General features: G+C 39.7%; 1 protein-coding gene across 2 annotated transcripts in view; it reads left to right on the top strand.

The window, feature by feature from the left end:
* The window catches only part of SUGCT (succinyl-CoA:glutarate-CoA transferase), a 520039-nt gene that overhangs the window by 184232 nt on the left and 313203 nt on the right, over nucleotides 1-22604 (top strand). The window lies entirely within an intron of this gene.

Raw genomic sequence — 22604 nt, 5'->3', positions numbered from 1 at the left:
AAAAGCTCTTTGATAGTCTAAATAAATCATATCCATTCTGTGAGAAGAGTAGACCCAAGGAAAATACAAAACCCAGGCAGATACAAGTGTCATCTTGCTATTTAGTTGCCAGCACTTTCATAACTTCAAGAACCTCGAAGTTAAGTTATTGGTTTCCTAAGTCCTAAAACTTGTATTCCTTGCTAAATTCTGTTAGAGAATTCTGCTGTGAGAATACTTTTAGCAGCACCTGTAACAGATTAATTTTTATTTTTCTCCTTAGGATGAATTAAATATTATCATATTTTTCCTACTCATATACACAGAAGGGGAATTTTAGCATTTTGGAACCCATAAAGTTTGTATGTCTTTATTTGTACTTAATAAGAAGCATTGATCAGACTGTCAAACCTCAGAAGGAAGGCAGGGGAGGGTGGGGGTAAGGGGAAGAGATCAACCAAAGGACTTGTATGCATGCATATCAGCCTAACCAATGGACACAGACACCAGGGGGGTGAGGGCATGTGTGGGAGGATGGCGGGGTAATGGGGGGATAAGGACAAATATATAATACCTTAATCAATAAAGAAAAAAAACAAAGAAGAGTCTAGGGAGTAGTCTTAAGAGAGGCCCTACTCAGATCACACACACACACACACACACACACACACACACACACACACACAGGCCTTGTTGTTTGGAGGCCAAGTTTCATGTGCTCTTGTTCTGGTATATTGACATTTTTTGGTGCTCTCTTGTGATAATGTAGTTCTTCAGTCTTTCCCAGCTCACGTCTCTTTTCCTATGTGGTGAATCAAACAGTGATGACCAGGGAGATTAGGATATGATTAATTCCCATTTATAACCTTGTCATTTGTTTTTCTGAACAAATGTCACTGGGTTCATTAGTACCGTCTGCTGCTCAGCTTTCAGAAGTCTCTGAACGTTTTAAAATTTACCATTTTATTATTCCGTGTCTTACTGATTTTCAAATGTTTAGTGACTCTCTGGCTCTCTACTAATTATAGTATGAAATCTGGTCTTTTTAGTCAGACATCATGATCTTTCATAATCTTACATGACCTTTCCTTTCTCTCTTTTTCTCAATATATGGCGCCTGCTCCAGCCACACTCCCATTTGGCTTCTTTTGTTCTCTCTCTGAAATGCTTCCCAGATTTGCCATTACTCTAGAACAGTCACGTTTCAACGTTAATTCTGCAACTTCATGAAATCATCCTCAAATGTCTCTATTTGGGTTCCCAGTCAGAAAAGAAGGTGTCCTTTTGTTCCTTGTATCCGGTTACCAAACAGAAACAGAATCCTCAGGAGTTGTTTTTGGGAAAGACATTGTTAAAGGTCTGCTCAACACATTGTTCCTTTCATTTAACAGCAATTGCGGAACTTGTGAATCATAGACACATTAGCTCCCAACCACGAAAAGGAGGCAGCGTAAAAGGAAGGAGAGGAATCAGCATTTATTTGAGGCCAAGGGTCTACCAGAAAAATATTATTAGTTTTTCTTTACAGATGAAAATTCTAAAGTATAGGGAGGTTAGTCTCAAAGTTAGACCCCATAGTGAATAGTTAGTTAGAAAAGATATTCAAAAGACAGAACCTTTATCACATATCATATTGTCTCCCTGAAGTGGTATATAAAATGTTATTGTGTCCTTGTTTATTCACTCAATAAACATTTTTCTCTCTTTATTGACTAAGGTATTACATATGTGTCTTTATCCCCCCATTGCCCCCCCACCACTCCTCCACTCATGTCCTCACCCCCCTGGTGTCTGTGTCCATTGGTTAGGCTTATATGCATGCATACAAGTCCTTTGGTTGATCTCTTCCCCTTACCCCCACACTCCCCTAACTTCCCTCTGAGGTTTGATGGTCTGATTGATGCTTCTCTGTCTCTGGATCTGTTTTTGTTCATTATATTCCACAAATGAGTGAGATCATGTGATACTTATCTTTCTCTGACTGGCTTATTTCGCTTAGCATAATGCTCTCCAGTTCCAATAAACATTTGGTAAGCACCAAGGATAGAGAAGTAAAAGATCAAAATAAGTTGGTGAAAAAATAAATGCAGGGAAGGGGGGTGGGGAAATGAGGAGTGCCAAAAGCTGGGTCTGAGGCTGGCTGTTCCGTTAGGCTGTAACTCTCTGATAAAGTGACATTTGTGCAGAGTCCTGAAGGAAACGAGATAGGGAGAGCAGCAGATATCCCGGAGAAGCTTTCCAGGCAGTAGTGCATGGTTGGGAGTTTAAAGAGTAGCCAAGAGGACAGTATACCCGGGGCTCAGTGATCAGGGGTAAGAATGGGAGTAGGTGGATCCAGAGAGAGGTGGCAGGCAAGTCATGTTGCAAAAGTTATGACTTTATGATAAAGTAGTTTCTTAAACTTGTGAAATTAAGGAATTGTTTTTTATCTAAAAATCAGCAACTTCTATTTTCTAATTAACCAGAATAGGCATATTTCCCCCCACTTTTATTGAAGATATAATTAATACATGTATTAATTTCACCACAATAAATTTAGTTAACATCCATCCCCTCAAGTAGTTATATATATTTTTTTCTTTTTATGAGAATTTTTAGGTCTACTCTCTTAGTAACTTTCAAATATACAATAGAGTATGGTTAACTGTAGTCACCATGCTGTATGTTAAATCCCCAGAACTTTTCATCTTATAACTAGAAGTTTACATTTTGACACCTTCACCCATTTCTCCCACCTCAAAGAGATGACTTGAAGGGAATACTATACCTGGTAGAGTTCAAAGTCTTCCAGCAACTGAGAGGCAGCAAAACCTCCTTTTTCAAATGAAGATACTTGAGGGACTCAAGAGTTTCAATGGTATATGCTTCCCATTCATTCATTCTCTCATTTATTAACAAACATTTATTGAACCTGTTATATACTAGTGACTGTTTTGAGCACTAGAAATACTTTTTTTTTTTAAAAAAACAAAGTTAAAAGCCCTACTGGACTTTCCTGAGAGTAACCCTGCAGACTTTCTAGAAGACTTAATTTTTTTTTTTTTTAAAGAACTCTTCCATAGAGGATCCAAGATGGCTACAGGACAGGTGAAAGCTACACACAGCTCCTCCGGGCACCAAACTGATTTATAGCTAAATTATAGAGCAATCAACCTGAATAACTAACTGAAGGACAGCTGAACAGGAACGTTATATTCAAGGGTTTATAGAAGAAGCTACACAGAGACTGGTAAGAAGGGCAGAGACGTAGAGGGGGCTGGCCCTTGCACCCAGGTGTGGTAGCTGAGAAGTAAGAAGGATATGTTGGCTGCAAAAGTCCCCTTGAGGACCATGGGGTCTCAACTCATGCTGGGACCCCCAAAACTAGAGCACTAGGGCCGAAAAGAGGAGCCTTCATAGTGCCTGGCAGCAAGAATCAGTGGGACTCTGTCCACTGGGAAGAGGAGGGAGTCTGCTAGAATCCCAATTGCTCTCCTGAAGGGCCAGCACACAGGAGCTTGCTCTTGGGCACTTAACTGGGACTTTGGTGGAGGGACGGTGACTCGTGGGTGTACAGAAGCCTGGAGGGTCGGCTACTGAGGTCCCAATCCCGAGTTAACATCCCGCACCACCTGCAGGTGCCATCTCCCAGGGTCGGGCTCTCCTATTCTTACAGCACTAGCTGGGGGACTACACTAACCCAGTCCTCCAAATGCTGGCGACACCTCCCTGCCAAGCTCAAGTCCAGCAGAAAGGACTGTTGGCTTCTGCAGAAGCCATGGCAGACTGTAAGACAGTCAATGAATTGTGTGGCTTTGGAAAGGAGGCTAATCTTTCCCCCTCTCCTGTGGGTTTGGCAGGTGCCACCCCCAACAGAAGACTCCCTTGTTGGGATCTCTGGCATGGCTGTGGGGCTAAGGGAGGTGTGCAGCTTGCACCACCCCCAATGGAGAGCTGCCTTGATCTGCTTCCCCATATCCTCATGGCCCTGTCCTGTTGAGCTCAATTCCACAGGGGAAAGGAGTGCAGCGTAGAGCTGGAACCACTGGCGTGACTCCTCTGGAGCCTCCCGTCAGGGTCTCTGATAGTGCAGCAACTTCACTTCTTATGACCCAGCAATTTCACTATGGGAATATATCCAAAGAAACTTCAAACACGAATTCAAACAAATATATGCACCCCTGTGTTCATTGCAGCTGTATTTACAATAGCCAAGATCTGGAAGCATCCCAAGTGCCCATCATTAGATGAGTGGATTAAAAAGTTGTAGTACATTTATTGAATGGAACACTACTTGGCTATAAAAAAGAAGAAAACCTTACCTTTTATAACAGCATGGATGGGCCTTGAAATTATGCCAAGTGAAATCAGCCAGTCAGAGAGAGACAAATACCACATGATCTCACTTATATGTGGCATTTAATCAACAAAATAATTTAACAAACAAAATGGAAACAGAAGCATAGACACATCAAACAGACGGATAGCTGTAGGAGGGGAGGGGGCTTGTGGGGCTGGGTTAAAAAAGGTGAAGGGATTAAGGAATATATATGACACATAGACATACATAGCGGCATGGTCTGAGGCAGTGGTCGGCAAACTCATTAGTCAACAGAGCCAAATATCAACAGTACAACGATTGAAATTTCTTTTGAGAGCCAAATTTTTTAAACTTAAACTATATAGGTAGTACATTATTATTAACTTAATTAGGGTACTCCTAAGGCTTAGGAAGAGCCACACTCAAGGGGCCAAAGAGCCGCATGTGGCTCGCGAGCCGCAGTTTGCCGACCACGGGCCTGAGGGAATGGGGGCAGGGGGATGTGGAAGCAGGCACAAGGGGGATAAATGGGGATGGAAAGAGGCTTGACTTTAGGTGGTGAATGCCCAGTGCAGTGTGCAGATGATATTTTATTGGGTTGTACACTTGAAACCTATATGGTTTCATTAACCAATGTCACCCCAATAAACTTAATAAAATGAAAAAAAGAACTCTTCCATAAAAACATTTATTGTGATATGTCTAAGTAGTTAGCTTTCTACTACTTTTTATTTTTCAGGTAACATTTCATTTATTTATTTATTAAATATATTTTATTGACTTTTTACAGAGAGGAAGGGAGAGGGATAGAGAGTTAGAAACATCGATGAGAGAGAAACATTGATCAGCTGCCTCCTGCACACTCCCCACTGGGTATGTGCCCGCAACCAAGGTACATGCCCTTGACCGGAATCGAACCTGGGACTCTTCAGTCCGTAGGCCGACGCTCTATCCACTGAGCCAAACCAGCCAGGGCAACATTTTTTTTTTTAAATTTACTTTACAAAAGTATTGCATTCACAGACTGTGCCTGTTAATAATTTATTATCTTTTTGCCTTTTTTTTTAGCATGTTCATATACATGCTATAATTTTGTTTAGTGTGGTGTTCCCATCATTTCTATAATAAAAGCATTGTTTTGGTAATAATAGCTACATTACCATGTGAGTATACCATGTTTTTGCCTGTTGTCTGCTATTAAACATTACATTATAAATACTTTCCTTTAATGCTCATAGACAATTTCCTTGGCCTACATTTTATTTTAAAAAGTTGTTAAAATATGTATAACTGTAGAGGGAATTGTGAGAGTGAATTTGCACTGCAGACAGCTTTGAAAACACATTCTAGGAATGATGGACACAGTGTTTATTTTATTTTTTTTAAAAAGAACAACTCTTACCTCTTTTTATCCAATTTGATATCCAAAAGTAAAAAACAGAAGCATTTATGGATTTTTACAAGGTCTCCTCTCCTAAGTGTGCCTACATATATCCTCTCCTGTTTCAAAATCTTTCTTACAAAGTATTTTTTCTGATTAAGTTTTGATTAATTTCTTGACTAATTTTCCAAGATAAATTCTCTGTCCACGGTAAGCCATCATTTAGTTTTTTAGAATCAGATGATGCACTTTGTGTTCTTCTATGAAATCCATAGAGTCTTTTAAGATGCTTATCAGAAATATCAGTCACTTACATGCCTTTTCCGTTATTCTTGCTAAATGCAGTTTGATGCTACTCTCTGGGAGTGGTTAGCCTCATTCAGAGGACGGCAGCTGCATGTTTTTGTCATCAGTGAGTTTCCCTTTCATAGCCAGCGCAGGCCCAGTTCCCCTCAAGTGCTCTCAGGTATTACTATTCTCATCAGTGTGGCGAGCAACTTTTATTTTATTTTTTAAAATGTAAAGATGGAAGACTCCCCTCCTGAGCTTGCCATTCTAGCCAGCGTGCTGCAGAAAGTCTGTTGACCCAGCTGCTGATCTTGAAAAGTAGGCAAAGCTAAAGCATGTGAAAGTTCCCAGCTAAAACTCAGAAGGGATATAAAAAAGGTTAATCCAGAGCCTGTTAAATCTAACCCCTTCTTTGCAGTGCTAAGTAGCAGCACACTTCTGAACCTCAGCCACTCACACATTGGACCAGCATGATTTGCAATAGTCAGGACCTCAGGAGAGAGGTGAAAATCATGAAACTAAAGAGAAGTAAAGATGATGTATTAGTACTTGGGGAGAAATAATAGGAAGACATGAAATGAGGACAAAGGAAAAGAGAAATGATGGAGAAAATAGAAATACAATTCACTTTATTTCTCCCCCTTTCTCTCTTTACAACATTATTGGCCACTGACTATGGGCCCTGCCCGCTCCTGTAAATACAGAGATGAAATATGAGGTCTGGGACTTAGAGGAGCTCATGTTATAATCCTATGTAATAAAAGCTTAATATGCTAAGTGTCTGGTCATCTGTTCAACCAATCAAAGCGTAATATGCTAATTATATGCTAAGGCTGCTCAACCACTTGTTATGATGTGCACTGACCACCAGGGGGGCAGATAGTCGACCGGTTGACCAGTCGCTATGATGTGCACTGACCACCAGGGGGCAGATGCTCCGACCAGTAGGTTAGCTTGCTGTTGGGGTCCAGCTGATTGGGACTAAGTGAGAGGGGTCGGACATGCCCTGGAGCCCTCCCCCATTCCTCCCTGGCTGACCAAACTCCTGCGTCCCTCCCTGGCCCTTATTGTGCACCAGTGGGGTCCCTCGGCCTGGCTTGTGCCCTCTTACAATCCGGGACCCCTCAGGGGATGTTGGAGAGCTAGTTTCGGCCCCATCCCGCAGACCAGGCCAGGGGACCCCACTGGTGCACGAATTCATGCACTGGGCCTCTAGTTAGGAAATAAACTAGTAAGACAATGATTTAAGTAGTGTGTGCAGCATGCTAGGATCAACCTAGGCAGAGGGTGCTGGAGTCCAAAGAAGGGGTTAAACACCTCAAACTGGGGAAGTCAGGGAAGGCTTCCTGCAGCTGGTGCCACCTGGGTCTTGAAGGGCAAGTACAATTTGGTAAATGAGGAAAAAAGATAGTTCTTAAGAGGAAATAGCAAACTAAGTGCAATTTCATAGGGAAGAAAAGAATCACGGGAGGAGAAAATGTATCTTGGAAGATGATATTTTATTGACTTTTGAAAAGTGCTACACATGTTAAGCAGGTGTATGTCAATATAGTATAGTAAAGGCATTTCTGACATGTTGGTTACACTCAGTTGCCATAAATAAAACTTCACAGCATTAGGATAAATTTACCTTGTAAACCGCTGTGACAATTCCCTTTAGTGAAATTATTTTTAGTTTTGAATGATCATATTTTTTCTAAATTATGTTTCTAATATGTAATTGAATACTTGCTTATTTTCAGACTTTACTATATTATAATGTTGTAAAATTAAATGCCCTAGTTCAGGGCCTTCTAAACAGAGGCGCTAAACAAATACTTTTTGAATTGATTCAAGGGTTTATTAAAAAGCTTCATTTAATCTGATCACATTTTAAAAATTTGGTGTCAAATTATTTTTGTTAGACTTGTGTAGAATATTGGAAAGTAGGACCTGGAGCAGTATTTGGTCGTTGATGGAGGGATTGTAACCTCAAAGATACTTAAATGTAACGTTGATTTTTAAAAACTGACATCTTGTACCATAAGGTAAATTTGGCCACTCTACTGCCTGCCTAGGTCTTTCAGGGACTGCAGGGTTGTGAGGGTAAAATTTGAATGACCTTAACACCTGGAGTTGCATTTCCCAGCCTGTCAATCACGTGCACTTCCTTATAATGTGGCCTGGTGTTTTCAGCCTCTCTGCTCACATGGCCATTCCTTTTCCCTGAAATGATGCAGCTTTTTTTTTTTTTTGTCTCACTGGTTGCTACTACCAGTCCTTTGACACGAGCACACGTTTCAGGAGCTTTCCTTCTGCACTTGTCTATTTCAGCAGCCCCTCCTCTGCTGCCGCATCAAAGCACCTACAACACTCAATTGTCCTCACTCATTTACCTCTCCCTCCTGGCAAGAGAGTAAATTTCTTAAGGTAGAGACAACTTCTTTTTTCTTATTAAGACTTTATTTTGGAGCAGTTTTAGGTTCACAGCAAAATTCAGAGGAAAGTACAGAGAGCTCCCATATCCCCCTGTCCCTTCTCAACATTCCCTACCTGAGGGGTACATTTGTTACAACTGATGAACCTATAAGGGCATAACATAGGAGACTATATCTTTATTTTATTTTATTTCTAGTGCCTATTTGGGTTTCAGACACTCAGTGAGGGAGGCCAAAGCTTCCAAGTTTGGCAGAACTGGCCAAAGGGAAGAGGGAAGATCCCTCAATGTCAGGTCAAAATAAAAACGGAGCAGTGGTAGCCGGACATGAGGACTTGGTCTGAACTAACCTAGGAGACCGCTGTTGTGATCACCTAATGTTAAAAGCCTGAATTGGAGACAAGAGTCTTCCTTTGATAACTCTGGGGTCTTGAGCAAGTCCTCTGAGTGCTCTGAGCCTCAGGTTCTCCTACGTACGACACACATTCCAAGACCTACCTCCTAGTGAGAAATAACAAGCAGATCAGGCATAGAAACTGCTATCATAGCACTCAGCATACCACAGTGCTCAGTCTATTTTAGGAGACTCTCAACCCTCAAGAATCATAAATTACAGCTCCTGAATTTTTTATTATCAAAGTTTATATCATTTTTTAAAATTCATGAATCCCATATTTTGGAGAGGATTTTCTCTTCCAAACTGTAATTATATGAATTAACTTCCACAATTTTGATTTCATAAAGTTCTATTTAACTGCCAGTCAAGTCCTGATAGGATGATATAACTTGGTAGTATTGTATTGATTTGATTTAATTCTAGCAAAAGCAAGGCATGCCATTCTAGTTGGCCTGTATGGCCTCGCTCCAGCTAACTTAAAAAATAAATTTAAAATAGCTCACAGGACTCAGGAATACATTTAACTTTGTGTAGCACTCTTAATAAAGGCTATTCATAGTGTTTAGTATTTTTATTTTTAAACCACAAGTGGATCTTAATAACTCGTATTCTATTCCTTTTCAGGAGACATTTGTTTCTCAGTGTTGGCAATGACTTTGGAACTTGTGAATATTCTACTTGCTCTGTTCCGTGCAGTTGTGACTGTACTCTATAAAGAATGAAACACTTCTGTGTGTCCCTTAGTTGCTCTGCAGTGTTAACAGACGCTATGAAAAGGTTCAGTCTGGGCCTTTGAACTAAGTAAAATACATCCTGTGTCATTTTTATGGTTAAGTCTTTCAAAGCTTTAATGAGTCTTTGGCCTTCCTGAAAGCTGTTGACTTACTTTTCTATTAAATAACATCTGTAATATCCTTAATTTTTATTTTTAGTAGAAAATAACACTACCTCATATTTTATTTCTAATAGCTTTCTATCTCCTGCCCCTTCTTCCCCCCTTTCTTAATCCCCATTTCAGTCCTCCTTTCTGCCTTCTTTCCCTGCCCCATCTTCCTGTCCTTATCTTGTCTTTCACATTTGAACTGTTTTAAAAACAAATAATAAGTGGACATCATGTATCAACTTCCTAGTTGGCTTTTACTTCTTCATATGAAGGCTTCATTGAACAAGTGGTTTGCTTAGAGAACAGGGGGGATTTTATCAATGGCCACCCTTATGATATCATTTAGAAGGGCTGTAAGGAACATCCAATCCGTGGGATATAACCCTACTTTACACTTAGTTTGCTAATTTTAGAGAATCTGCAATTATAGATTTTTTTTGACTTAAAAGTTTGCCCACTCTTCAGGTTTAAATAACACAGGGAGAGTTCAAGCAGGAATGCTTATTCCTTAGTGCAGCGGTTCTCAACCTGTGGATCGCGACCCCTTTGGCGGTCGAACGATCCTTTCACAGGGGTCGCCTAAGATCATCCTGCATATTAGATATTTACATTATGATTCATAACAGTAGCAGCATTACAGTTATGAAGTAGCAACGAAAATAATTTTATGGTTGGGTCACAACATGAGGAACTGTATTTAAAGGGCCAGAAGATTGAGAACCACTGCCTTAGTGAAATAAATTTTCCCCGACCTTTTCCTCAGCCTGGATTTGAATGTGGAGAAGGTAGAGGGATCATGCAAGCAGTGTTTGCCTAAGGTGAATGAAGAGAATGAAAAGCCCCAGAGATTAGCTTCCCCTTACTGATACTCCTGCCCGGCCGGGAGGCTATGGAAGTCTCTTTAAACTCTGATTAATTCCTCCCCTCTCTAAACCTGGCAACAATTGACTCTCCCATGTCTACATGTTTTTAATATACATAGAGAAACTTATTGTTTTCTTCTTCTGAAACTTTTTTTTTGACTAATAGTCTCTTTCCCATCTGATCACATTTAAAGTCTCTTCTGCCAACCCTCTTCCCCCCACACCCCAACTTCTATTAGTATCTTATGAGGCTGCATTTCATGTGATTTATATACATCCTCAACCTACATATTTAGTTTATGGTAACCTCTCCCCCCCCCCCCCAGCCCTCCATAATGCTTTGAATCATATCATGGTAGGTTTATCTGGCGTACGCTGGAGAGGGCTGATTTGGATAAATAGAGGTGACATTGGGTGAGGGTCACATTTGTTTTCTGGTGCATTCCATGGAAGCTCTGCCATTATCAGCTAATAGATGGTCCCTTGTAAAATGTCTGTGTTTTATGTGGTCCATTTTCTGGATGTTGGTGATTTGGAGATAGATTTAAGTGGATATGTGTTGTTACTATAAAATCAGCCTGGAGGGGAGAAGAATGAAACACAGCCCTGGAATGCATCCCTCTGGCTCTCAGAACGCACAGGGAACCACCGCAACTCCAAACAAGCTCCTCATGACCAGGCCTCTTTCCATCCTGTTGGGAGAATTCTTTGTGACTGAGAATCAAATGATGATTTTAAGTGAGTCAGGATGCACTGGAATGTCATCCCACTCATCACCCTCCCTTCTTTTTTTTCCAGGAGGGCTATAAAACATCCCACACTGCCTTTTAGTAGAAAGAATTAGGTGGTAGTGGTGGGATATTTATATGTCCTTGTGGGGTGAGGGTGGAGAGTGATGGTGGTGGGTAGGAGTCCAGTAAACTGTTTCCCTGAATAAAAAAAAAAAAGGAATTTCCTCGTTTCTCTTTTGAAATGTAATGTATATTTTTAGATATATAGAACTTGGTGAGCTGGATAGAATTTGGATATCATTGAACTTAACCCCTTTATAAGTAAGAATTTAGAATTTAACAGCATCTTGGTCAGAGACCCCTGGAAATCTGGTGGAAATTCCACAAAGCCAACTCCAAAGGCCTTGGTGTGGGGAGGCAGTAGGCACAGCTCTCCAGACGTTTCTGGCTGACCTTGTTTTGCTCTTGACTTTTGAATTGAGTAGAGAATCTAGAGTTTGACTGGTTCTCCTGTGACCCTGGTTTGAACCTCAGACTCCCAGACTCATTGCTGCCCTGCCCAAATTCCTGCCTGCCTTTGGCTCAGACTGAGTTCTGTTTGGCAACTACTTGGCCCCCACTTGGGTTCTATTCTTACCTCCGTTTAGCTTTGGTTTTCCAGCCTTTCTTGGGTCTTTGTTCTTACATCAACTGATGTTTCCAGTAAGGCCTGACAGCTGACATCCCTGCTGTCTTGACTTCCATCGGCTGTCCAGCATCGGGACATATTCTCTAGTGACCAGATGCTCCTGACCATCTTCACCTGCACAATCCACAGTAGCTTTGGCAAGCTACTCACTACTTCCGGTGCCAGACTGGACCTACTGTCGTTCTACTTTAACATGTTTTCCCCCAGTATCATCACACAGTCCATTGGTGAGACTGAAATGGGAGTCTTCTGATGATCAATGCCTTTTCCACAGTACTTACAGAATAATTGCTTATTCTCCTTTTATAGCTGTACATTTTATGTTTCAAACAATCCTTCCTAGGAAAAGAGAGTAAGTGAACATTCTGTCATCCCCAGGCCCCTCACTTACACACACACACACACACACACACACACACACACACACACACACACACCTTTTAGTCCTTCAATTTATACATTTCCTTTCTTAATGATTTTCCTTTACTGTATTGTGAACTGTTTTTCTTTTCTCATTTGCTAACTTTGGAAAAAGAAAAATCCAGACTTTGGAATGTCTGAGTTTATTTAAGTCTCAGAACTCTTTTCAATTTAATGAAGGGAAATAAAAAAGGAAAATCAGAATGCTGGCCTGGATCTTCCTGGTTTGGGATTGGCCCTTTTTGGTGGCCATTGCTATATACTGTACTTGGAAAATAAGAGTCATTGATGGTTCTCAGCTATTTTAAGCACATAAAAGTATAGAAATAAATTCTGAAATAAATTTAGAACTACCAGACAGTTAGAAATTGTGAGAAACATAATTGTTTTATAAAAATTTAACATGCTATTTTCTAAAGCAGATTAAGAGAGGAGGATATATGTAGTATATTTAATGAGGTAGAAGTAGTAGATATGTGTCACACTTGCATACTCAGCTAACAGAGAGCATATATTCTTTTCTAGTTTCTGAGGGACATTTACAAACATCGATTACAGACTAGGTCACAAAGAATATCTTACTAAGCTTCAAAAAAGAAAACTAAGCTATAATGAAATATTTCAGAAATTAATAACTAATTTAAATATACAAACATAGGTATAACTTTAAAACACAGTGTGGTATGCAAAAAAAAAAGATAAAAAATTTAAAATCTTAAGTAACTATTGCCTTATAGCATACTATCCTAGAACTTATTGCTTTAAAATGGGTTGGGAAGTCTTTTTCTTAAAGGACTAGAGAGTAAATATTTTAGGCTTTCTTGTTAACTCTACCATTGTAGCAAGATAACAACCATAGACAATACTTAGTGAGTGAGTGTGACTGGGTTCCAGTGGAATTTTATTTATGGACACAGAAATTTGAATTTCACATAGTTTTCATGTCTTATGAGATATTCTTCTCTTGACTTCTGTCAACCATTTAAAAATGTAAAATCCATTTTTGGCTCAAGGGTTCTACAAAAACAGAATAAATGTGGCCCATGTGGCCCTGTCTTGAAACAATGATTTATTATTTTTTATGGTTCTAAGGTTTTTTTGGTGGTACTGCTGGATTTTAGGGGGCCCACTTATATAGTTGTTTTCACTTCAGGGGTGGGGAACCTTTTTTCTGCCAAGGGCCATTTGGATATTTATAACATCGTTGGCGTTTAAGGTGATACAAAATTATCACCTTAAAAATTAGCCTGCTATATTTGGTCAAACATTTAATTAACTCACCCCTAATGCCTTGGCAGGGCCAGACCTAATGATTTCTCGGGGCTTATATGGCCCGGGAGCTGGACGTTCCCCACCCCTGCAACCAAAGCCTAGTTCAGAACACATCCCTAACTCTCTTCAATTCTCTGGTTATCTGGGCTAGAAAGTCCAGGATGGCTTCACTCGCATATCTGGTTGGTGCTGCTTGTGGCTACATGGAGTGACTTGGTTCTCTTCACCTTTTTTATTCTTCAAGCTGGAGAGACTTTCTTACATGGTCTTCTTTGAACACCTGTTCACCAGGCAAAGGCAGAAGCCACAAGGCCTCTTGATGTCTGGGCTCTAGAACTTGAATTGTCTCTTCCATTACATTTTATTAGTCAAATTTAAGCTGAAGACAAATAGTTTATTCTTTTAGAGAATTTTTTACAACCGTAATATGCTAGTGTGTATTATGAATCCTTATGGAGAAATAGTAAGTAGTGACTATTTCTTATATGACTAGAGAAACTTTCTTTTCTTTCTCCTCTTCTATCCCAAACATCTATTAACATATCAAGGGATGCTAGTGTGTCTGGGAATGCAATTTGGGAAACAAGAGTATATAATTTAATATAATTTAAGAAAGTAAATTCTAAAATAATAGCAAATAGGATAATTATCCTATATAATAAAAGAGAAACATGCAAATTAACTGTCCCTCCGCTACACTCCCAGCCACACTCCCAGCCACACCCACCAGCCAATGAGGAGTGAGTATGTAAATTAACCCGACAAAGATGGCGGGTAATTTGCATACACAGAGCAGAGTTGGAGAGCCAGCAACTTGGGGGGACATGGCTCCCTTGGTCAGGGAAAACCCAGAGCGTGGGGAGCACCAGGAATTCTGGGAATAGTAGTTTTTGGTGGCGGCCCCAGGACCAGAAGCAGAAGCCTAGAGCATGGGGAGCACCAGGAATGCTGGGAATCATAGTTCTGGTGGCAGACGGCTCTCCTAGACACTAGAGCAAAGTGAGCCTGAAGCAAGTTACTGTTGCGGTTGGGATGGAGGAAAAGCAAAGGTGAGAGACCTAAGTAAAATCAGAGTGTCTAGGAAAAATTAAAGGGAAGATACCCTAAAACTTCCAGGAAATCTCCACCAATGGAGCAAAGAAAAAAACATGCCTCTATTATTCTGTGAGCAACAAACCAAACTGGGTTGGGGGTCTCAGACAATTTGCTCATATGATTGCAAAGACAGACGGAAACTCCCAGATTGGAGAGGGCTTCCAGGGTGCAGGTCGGGCTGAGGGACCCCCCTCCATCCTCTCATCCTCCCAGTGCATGAATTTTCGTGCACTGAGCCCCTAGTATTATTATAATATATTTATATACTAGAGGCCCTGTGCATGAATTCGTGCACTAGTGGAGTCCCTCGGCTTGGCCTGCGGGATGGGACCGAAACGAGCTCTCCGACATCCCTTGAGGGGTCCCAGATTGTGAGAAGGTGCAGGCCAGGCCGAGGGACCCCACAAGTTCACTATCGGGACTGGGGATGGACATGGGAGGTTGGCCAGCTGGGGAGGGACCATGGGAAGGCTTTAGGGTGTGTCTGGCCCATCTCACTCAGTCCCAATTGGCTGGACCCCAGCAGCAAGCTAGCCTACTGGTCAGAGCGTCTGCCCCCTGGTGGTCAGTGCATGTCATAGCAAGCGGTTGAGTGGCCTTAGCATATCATTAGCATATTATGCTTTGATTGGTTGAACGGCCGACCAGACACTTAGCATATTAGGCTTTTATTATATAGGATAACATATAATGATAACATATTAGAACTTATTTCAGTTATTAACATTATAGGAAACCTAGGAGTTGAATTTACATAGGAGTTTTGAATTTTACTGATGTCATTCTTGGATTAGACTGGCTTATTTTAATATAAGAACAAAAAGCCTACATATTCATTACCTAAGAAAGATGGGAAAGGTGATGAGATAGTCACAATATTTTTCTAGGGTTTGGGAAATACTAAATCCAAAGAGTGGGATGGAATTTGGGAGAGAGAATAAAGTTGATCTCTGAATGCACACTAACAAGTACAGGTTGTTCACTAAAACAATTACATTTGTTAGATTAAAGGAAGAGTCTACTTATAGTGGTACTACATATAATACTAAAGAATACGCACTGGCTTGGTGGTTCATTTGGTTGGAGCGTTGTTCCATACACCAGAAGGTTGAGAGTTTGATTCCGGTCAGGGCACATACCTAGGTTGTGGGTTCAATCCTCAGTTGGGGTATGTGTGGGCAGGTAATCTACTAATGTTTCTCTCAAACATCGATGTTTCTCTCTCTCAAATCAGTAAACATATCTTCAAGTAAGGATAAAAACCTTCTTTAAAGAATAATACATTTAAGAAAAATTTATAACTAATAGAGTTAAGCATGTACTAAATACAAAAGCAGTGTACAGAAACAGTTTTTTTCCTATATAATCCAAAAATGTAATGAGAGATTGCATGTGTGGTAAACAGCAGTGACATCAAGTACAAAATACTTAAGGACAATGGTTACAAGATATGTATGGGACCTACATGAAAGAACTATAACATTTTCTTGGCTAGGTAGACTCAATATTGTAAAGTTGTCAATTTTTCTCATTAATATTTTAACAAAACTTTAAACACCATTTCAACAGGGTAATTTTTGAAATTTAACAAATTCGAAAGTTCATCTTCAAGAATAAGTAGACTAAATTTTTTAAGTGTTGAAGATGACAATCCCTCCTATATATTAGAACAACGCCAATGTTTTAACACCATAAATAAATTGAAAACAAAAAAATGTGGGGAACATATTTCTAACAATAACCTAAGATGATGGTAGTTATTTTATAAAAGGAACAGTCAAATATATCCAGTTAAACCCACAATAACCTCAATAAATTAACTTGAAGAAATAATTTTTATTAACTGAAATTCTAATGTTAAAGTGATGTATGAAAAAGCACTTGGTCTTACTAGTAATTAAGTATCTATAATAATAAAAGCATAATATGCTAATTAGACCAGACATTCTTCCGGATGACCTTCCAGACGAAGCCAGGGCTGTGAGGCCGAGCCCCTTGCACAGATTTTGTGTATTGGGCCTCTAGTATACAAATAAAAATAGCTCAAGTATTACTTTCTCTTTTTATTATCAATGTTTTAATCACTAATTTTTAAACATAAACACTAATTGGTGTTGCCTAATGTATAGTAAGACATATAGGTTCATGATCTGCTGGAAGTAAAGCAACTGCACAATCACATATAGAGCCTGAAAGCGCTATTCTTAACTCGATAATTCTATTTGGAATTATCCATCCTTTATTTCCTCATAAATCTCCTTAGATGAATGAAAATGAAGGCACTTGCAGAATTGTGCACAGTAATGAAGTACCACAAAGCACATCAATATCTAGCATTAGGGAAATAAATAAATACTTATTTTGAATTAATCTATAACAAAGGAGGCAAGGATATTAGTATACTTGAGGTAAAGATAGTCTCTTCAATAACTGGTATTGGCAATAACTGGGCAGATACATATAAAAATTAAATTGAACCACTTACACCATATTAAAAAATAAATTAAAAATGAATTAAAGACTTAAATGTTAGACCTGACATTAAAAAACGTATAGAAAATATAGGCAGTAAAGCTTTGACATTAATCTTAGCAATATCTTTTTGGCTATATATCCTGGAGTAAGGAAAACAAAAGAAAAAATAAACAAATGGGATTACCTCAAACTAAAAAGCTTTTCACAGTGAAGGAAATTATCCATAATATGAAAAAGAAAAAACAACAACACTGAATGGGAGACTTATTTGCTATTGATACATCTAGTAAAGGGTTTATGTCCAAAATATATAAAGAACTCATATATTTTAACACCAAAAAAACACACACACAATCCAATTAAAAAATGGGCAGAGGACCTGAATAGACATTTCTCCCAAGAGGACATACAAATGACCAACAATGTATGAAAAGATATTCATCATCATCAGGGAAATGCAAATTAAAACTAAAATGAGGTGTCACTTCAAAGTTGTTAGAATGGCTATCCTCAATACATCAACAAATAACAAGTATTGGTGAGAAAAGGGAACCCTCATACAATGTTGGTGGGATGGTCAACTGGTGCAGCCACTATGGACGACAGTATGGATATTTCTCAAAAAATTAAAAATAGAGCTGCCAAATGATCCAGCAGTTCCATATCTGGGTATTTATTTGAATAAAATGAAGACATTAATTTAAAAAGATATCTCCAGCTCTATTTTCATTGCAGCATTCATTGCTAGTAATAGCCAAGATGTGGAAGCAACCTAGATGTCCAATAGATGAAGATGTGATATGTAAAAAGAATATTTGCAACAACATGGATGGACCTAGAGGGCATTATGTCAAGAGAAATAAGTCAGACAGAGGAAGACAAATATTGTATGATCACACTTTTTGTGGAATCTAATAAAGCAAAATAAGTGAATTAAAAAAACCCCAAAGCAGAAACAGAACCATAGTTATAGAGAACAAGCTGATGGTTGACCAAGGGGAGGGGAAAGGGGGTGAGAATGAAAAATACTTATTTTAGGAATATTGTACATTCACTAAAATTAAAGTTACTGGTAGTTTTTCATAGGAAGGGAGTACTTATTATAGAATATTAATTTTAAAATGCAAAATTATATAACAACAACAAAAAGGAATGGCAACAGTGGAGGTAGTATAGCAAAATATTAACTTTTGTCTCTGGATAGAATCATAAGTAAGATTGGTTTTCCCATCCTTATATTTCTGTTTGTTTTCCAAATTTTCTAATATGAACAGCATAGTAATTAAGAAATTAATAAAATTGACAAATAACCTTGCAATACACACCAATTTTTCGTAGAGCTAACAATACAATTCCAAAATAACCAAAAGCAAACAATTCTGTGCTCTGTTCTAGTTGGTAAACAAACCTGAAATTTTATTATAAGCCTTTGGTCATTGAAGACTAAGAACAGGACAGAATATAAAGGTCAAAATAAAGGGAAGAATTTATTCCTCCTGTCATTAGTTCATGTTCTTAATTTCACTTTGTGTGAATATCAAAATCGAAGGTAACTTTGACTTTTTTCTAACTTTTATGTGATTCTGGATAAAAAGCTAAATTTTTATAATTATACTAGTATATTGTACTTATTTTCAGTTAAGTTTTCTCTCTAATAAATTAATTGAGAAAGTTGTACATTTTCCTTGCTTTGACTCTGGAAGGGAACGTGTAAACTTGGTTCAGAGGGGAGAGGACCATGTCTTTTGTTTGTGTGCTATAAAACTTCTCAATTTTTAGCGGGAGAGAGAATGTTTTGATGAAGCACAGTCCACCAGTGAATTTTGTGTGCCACAAGTAGCAGACTCTACTAACAATTTGTGCATGCTTTTTATGGTTGTTTACTGCATTGTTCAATAAAACTTACACACTTTTTTTTTAACAATAACCATACGAAGCATGTTAAGGCAACAAGTTCATGCAAAAGCTGTATATTAGAGAAATGTCAATAATTTTATGATCGTTGGTTACCTTATTTTTCTAAATATGTCAGTTTATTCATGCAACAGTAGCAGTTGAATGTGACATCTGATTATTAAAATGTTATTTTTCAGTGTAGTAAATTAACTAAAATGGTAATGTTTCATTTAGGATACTTTTTAAAATAGCCTTTATTTTTCCCATTCCCAAGGTGTTTCTAATCTGAATTGTTCATCTGTAAGATAGCAGCACCTTAGCATTAGTGAATTATCAACAGCACTTTTTAGCATCTCCTAAGTGTACTCCTGGAATTAGAAGAGTATGACTGTGACCTATAAACACAGTAACAATTGGTGGGGTGATTTAATTAAGCACATGAAATAGTTTTCCAGTTTGTTAGCTCAGTTTGATTTATATTTCTAACTACCAAGAACTCCCTTTGAGCATATCCAAAAAGCAAATGAATTAATGAACTTACTCTTTTCAGATATATTCTTGAGAATGAATCGGTTTTGTAATTTGGTGCTGGGAGTCCACGGGGTTGGGCTGATGGGGTTGGGCAAAGACCTGAATTTTACTTGCCTTGTAGTGATTAAGTTTAAAATTCCTGTCTCATATTCTTCTTCCATTGTTTTGCCATTTTCCCTTCCCTTTCTTTCCCAGCTACTATTGGGCTTGGCTGGTGGCCTGGAGGAAAATCATGCTAGCCTCTTTTATTTTTCCCCAAGTCATGCTCTAGTTCAGCTCATAACATAAAATCATCACAGAATGTATAATTAATGCCGGAACTATCTAGGGTACGCTTAAAGATAAGTTATTTAAATTCTTAAACTAATGAAGTAATTACTTAAATTTAGTAGAAGATTTAAAAGTGATTCAAAAATAGCATTGGGAGGTACCTTAGTTTGGGTTTTCCCAAAAGCAGACCTTGATCCAGGGGCATGGGTACAGGTAATTTACTAGGGAAATGTTCTCAAGAAATACAAGTGAACATTGGGGAGAGAGAGGCCTAGAAGTTGCATCGACAGGCAGGTTGCCATTGTGGGCAGCTGGGGCTCTGTTGTGCTGGGGATACCGAAAACTGTGGCACATTCTTCAGAATCAGCTCACCAGAGGATGGGGAAGCGGGGGCATTTATCCGCCAGCTCCTGTTTCCCCTGTTTGAGGATTGCCACTGCAGGTGCAGCCCAGCAAACTCCAGGGTGTTGGAGAAAGCTCACATACAACGAAGAGATGCAGCAGAGTGAGAAGGGAAGCTGGCAGCGGGCTGAAATTGTCTGTATGTCGCTGCAGTGGAATTTATGTTGGTCAAGGGCACATGGGATAGAACATCTACAGCCTCTCCAATTTTTTCTGTCAGAGAACAAGAAAGGCTGAGTAGAATCATGGTTAGCCTAAGTTGAAACTGGAATTAGACTGCTCAGCTTTCAATACTGTCCTGTCCTATTAGTTGGAAGATATTTGGCAAGCTGTGTGACTTCTATGTTTCACTTTTTTTTTTTACTGTAAATTTGGGATAGTAATAATAATCGTTATCTCTAGAATTGTTGGAGAATTAAAGAGTGAATGTAGCAAAGGTCAAACTCTCAGAAGAGTGCCTGGCATATGGGATGCACTTGATAAGTTTACTAATTGTAGGGATCTGGCTGGGCAGCCATGTAGGAGGGTGGTGGTTAACTTGTATGGTGTAACAGAGTTCTGTTAATGAAATGTATGTCTCCGTCTTATTTGGCAGACATGAGGCATGTTGACTTACGTTAAGTACTAACAACAAAAACACCTTAAAACAAACGCTCCCTCTGTTTTAGTGAAAGATGATGACATCTAGGGGCTCCCTCCTAGGCTTTGCCTCTTGGAAAAAGAGCGAAGCCAGTTCCTGATGCCACCCCTGCCCCAGTTTCACTGTGGCCTAGTTGGCTGGGGGCTGGGGTTGCCCTGGAGGGAAACTATTTACCCTGAGTTTGGACCAGAGACTGACACCCAAAGAACAAATGAAACAGGTACAAAGGGCTCAGTTTGCTTTTTCTGTCCCTGTTTTGTTTTAAACCTAAGTATGAAGGTTCTGAGACAACAGCATGGTCAGCATCACTCTTCCCAGAGGCCAGAGGGCCCGTGTCTGCTACAGGTGTAAGAGGAAACGAATGTTTCGCTGTGTGCATGTCGTCTCCTCTGTGGGCAGGTGGCACCCTCAGTCACCTCTGTCACCCAGTGACTCAAAAGTGACCACCCAGGGCACGTCACTCTTTAGGGCCCTTGAGCTATTGGTGCACAGCTGGTTGTAAATGAATCTGCCGCAGGGAGGTTGTTGTCTTTGTTCCTGTGTCCCTTGGGGTGGCCAGCCTTTCTGCTTGCAGGGTTCAGTGGAGAAGGCCACCTCTGAGCCCTCAGACAGAAGGAAGTGGGGGCGGCCAGGGTTGCTTCTGAGCTCCCTTCCTCTGAACTCTGCAGATGTTAAAGCTGTCAGCCACCCCTCAACGTTTATCTGTGGCAAATTGCAGGGGAGGTTTCTCTGAGAGGGACATGGCCAGGTGCAGTCCAAGCTGGCCCTGGGTTTCTGGAGAAGACGCAGTGGAAGGCAAGGGCTTGGGCCCTGTGGGCACTGGTGGAGCCTTTCCCTAGAAGGGTCTCCCATGTTTTTTTTTTCTTGTGGACACCAAAGAGAAGACAAGTAGGTGGCTCTTTTAACCAGCTTCCCAGGTTTCTGTCACTTCAGAGTTTCCCCCCAAAGTCTCACCTTATTTAGAAGAGAATAAAAAGATAACTAAATGTAAAAAAAAAAAAGAAAAAAGGACCAATGGGAGGACATTTGCAGAGGCGGATTCTGGGATGAATGTGAATCGCTGTCTTCTAACATTTATGGCATTGGTTTCAGCTGGGAGGAATCTTAGACTCTCCATCAAAGAAAGGAGGCTAGTGAGGGTGGGGCCAGGGAGGATGGAGAAAGAGCAGGAAGATTGGGAAGCGGAGTCCTCATTCAGCTATTTCCAAATGTGAGGCAAGTGGCTGCTGAGAGGACTGTCCACCCTGGGCGAGCACTTCCTGCGCTGTGTCCGCGCAAAGGCAGGCTGGGTGACCATTCTTCTGGGTTTCCAGCGCTGGAGGAAATTGCCAGTAAAATTCATTTCGCCTTCGGGATCCTTTGAAATCAAATATAGCATTTTATAGCCTATAACTCTTTTTTCTTTATACCATTTTCATTTTAGTGTGTTGTGTACAATAAGAACATAATGTTTTCTTTTCTGAGGCTGTTCATTCATGGAAGACACCACATGAGGAAATGGGTAAATCCGGGAAGCCGGGGATTTTCATACTCCATTTGAAAATTTCCTTTCTTTAATGGATTTAGATTTAGTAGAGATATATTACAAATGGAGTTTTGAAACAGGAAAATTAAGGAAAGCAAAACTGGTCTTTTGCTTCCCTTTACCATATATCGGGATTTAGATTATGTTTAGTG

The sequence above is a fragment of the Myotis lucifugus genome, unplaced genomic scaffold, assembly GCF_000147115.1.
Source record: "Myotis lucifugus unplaced genomic scaffold, Myoluc2.0 scaffold_18, whole genome shotgun sequence".
Taxonomy (NCBI): Eukaryota; Metazoa; Chordata; class Mammalia; order Chiroptera; family Vespertilionidae; genus Myotis; species Myotis lucifugus.
The sequence above is the reverse complement of the archived record's forward strand: the minus strand, read 5'-3'. Positions and strand labels throughout refer to the sequence as shown.